General features: G+C 39.8%; 1 protein-coding gene across 1 annotated transcript in view; it reads right to left on the minus strand.

The window, feature by feature from the left end:
• LOC101848643 (protocadherin Fat 1) overlaps positions 1 to 1,076 on the minus strand; it is a gene marked incomplete at its 3' end in the record, with an annotated part of 13,964 nt that extends 12,888 nt beyond the window's left edge. Inside the window, 1 exon segment of the mRNA XM_005091834.3 lies at positions 919 to 1,076.
• Between the last annotated feature and the right edge of the window lie 1,811 nt (positions 1,077 to 2,887).

A 2,887-nucleotide genomic window follows, 5' to 3' on the forward strand; every position in this document is an offset into this window, starting at 1 on the left:
CAGAGACAGACAGACAGACAGACAGACATACAGACAGACAGACAGACAGACAGACAGACAGACAGACAGACAGACAGACACATGATCGGAATCTAGAAGAGGTAAGGTAAAGTAATAAAATGTAATAAAAGTAATAATACCGTAAGTAGTTCATGCCGATTGTTACGATTTCGAGGTATTGGGGGTTGAAAACATACACCATCTCTATGATAAGTATGACGTACAAAGAAACTGTAAGCGAATTGCGTTTTGTTTTACTTGAGATAGTCCAGTTTTGGCCCCAAAGATTAAGTCTATCCTTACACTGAACATTGCCCTTAAAGTTAATATCTGTATTTATACTCTAAGTTCCTAAAACGGGGACTGTCCGTCAGTTAGGCCTAATTTTAATCTTTATTTCTGATTTGTAAATGTTTAAACCCTCTTCACTAGCAGGAAGTGACAAGACCAAAGATTCATAAAGACAAGACTTGATGCAAAATTTAAACTAATCTAAGTTTTGTCAACTTCGCAAAAAGTCCCACGCGCCTACTTGCACTTTATCACACCTCTCAACCCGGGAAGTCAAAATATTAATAATTTAAACAAATCGCTTTGATATCTTTTTTAGGCTTACACTACAAGATCTAGGAGAATATGTGTTAGAAAATTATTTTGTTTCATACACCGACATTGTGGTTTCTCAAGTCTCGTGTCGCATGGTGTGTGTTTCGTCGTGGTTCGAACAGCTGGTCGTGAAGAAACACAACTCAGCCGTCTCTGCTCTGACTGAGACAACGAGGACAGCTTCTGCTGTGTGTGTCGATCGTCAAAACAAAACCCAACTGACAACCTTGATCTGCAGAGTATCACGCTAAACAAGGTCTTCATGCAAGGACACAATGATTAAAACTGCAATCAACGACAGCAGATACTCACTTCAAACATACATAATCCAAAAAAGTTATCCAAAAACCAACGAATTTCTTCACTGATCACCACAACACACGGTAGTCCTAACACTGTTCGGCTCCTGCGCCATATGATCAGCGGGGTCTTTGAACACAGCAATCTCACACCCTCATTCCCCCTCTCTCTCTTTCTCTCTCTCTCACTCTCGCGTCTCGCGCGGTGGGCCGCGGCCAAGCGACGCCAAGCGTGCTTCCTCGTCGCTCATTGGTGCTGATCTCGTATTCATACGTCTTAACAAGCGGCACTATTTCGTCCACCAAAACAAACTTCGTGTTGCAGTTTTCAACATTTTGAATTGAGAATGAAAATTGTAAGAATGTACTTGATTGCACAGCAAAATGAAAAAATATTATGAAACAGAATATGATAAATGGAAAACGTAATATGTTCTCTAGGAAATGCCAGAAGGCTGTAAATTATGATCGCTAAAGTAGCTGCGCGTGGTAGCTTGACCTACTTACCATAAGCTCCTCCCCTCTCTCGTCAAGGCTGCATGAATGAATTTGACCGATAGGAAGAAATGAATGAATGCGAGAGGGCGTGCGTGAAGATCTCAATTATTTATTCACTTTTCTCTTTGTACGTTTACGGATTTTTATGCTTCTACTATTCTGCCACAGGTGGTTAGAAGGTGCCGCTGATTGGTTTTACTTCTTTACTACCCTACAATTGTTTGTCTCCCAGACGTGCTTTATTCCTAGAACTTGGGCTACCAACTAACAGTTATAACGTCGATATGTTTCTCTTTTGGCTACTCGAACTCTACTGAAAACCAGAAATCCTTGATCAGCAAGAACCACTGTTATGCTCGGTGCACACTGATAATCGGGTTCATCTGACTCAGTCGAGACCTTCCAGATTTTCTTTCCTGGGTGGGACAAAGCTGCCATTTTTGACACAATATGATTCGACTCGCGACCTTGACAAACAATTATTGTTGACTGTGAAGGTCATGTTGAATTTAGCTGAATTCGGTTGTATTGTCCCAAAATGGTAGTTTTTGCTCCATCTATGAAGGACAATTTGCCTTACCCGGACTTAATCCAGTGACTACTACGATTGATGTGCACAAGGTAGTTGCCTAAGGTTTGTGATTTCCCACCTGTTCTTTATCGAACTGGTGACAACAACACTACACTACCTTAGAATTACAAAGTTCTAACATTTTTAAAACCGTTTTGAGTTACTGAGATAGTGAAGTCAGAAACAAAAAATGTTCTATTTGCTCTATCAAAATCATAAGATTATTTGAAATCTTTATCAAGACATTCAAAGAACTGCATTAAAAGAAAATTTTTTTTAAAAATTACTTGCTGTGAAACTCTAATTTTTGTTGTCAATTTTTGCTAAACTAGGGACTGAGCAAATAAAACCTTGTAATTCTAAGTTAGCGAGAGAGAGAGAGAGAGAACAAAATACCCCCTCCACGTCCCATGAAGCCAATACTCTAGATCTGAGCGCCTTACTTCTCACTGACAATAATAAAATAACGACAACACAACTCTTTTCTGACAACTGCGAGTGGCGAGAGGGTACTGAGAGGTACATCGTATATAGAGGCCTGTTTCTTTAATTTCTCTTTTGCTTCCGTCTGTCTTGCCTTTGCCCTTGCACTGCATGCCTGGAATTATGTCTATGTGCTTCTCTTTACTTAAACTGAACTTAACAGTCTGGCTGCCAATTGAAGTGCAAACGCTTCTTTGCTTGACTATAAAGGCGTAATGACATACAGAAATAGGCTACTGTGCGTCAAGTAAAATGTATGTGAACAAATCGTTCCTTGTCATAACTAGATCTCACTATCAGTGCAGGGAGAGAGGGGAGAAAGGGAAAAAGGGAGACAAGAAGAAGAAGAAGAAGAAGAAGAAGAAGAAGAAGAAGAAGAAGAAGAAGAAGAAGAAGAAGAAGAAGAAGAAGAAGAAGAAGAAGAAGAATA

The sequence above is a fragment of the Aplysia californica genome, unplaced genomic scaffold (genome assembly GCF_000002075.1).
Source record: "Aplysia californica isolate F4 #8 unplaced genomic scaffold, AplCal3.0 scaffold00036, whole genome shotgun sequence".
Taxonomy (NCBI): domain Eukaryota; kingdom Metazoa; phylum Mollusca; class Gastropoda; order Aplysiida; family Aplysiidae; genus Aplysia; species Aplysia californica.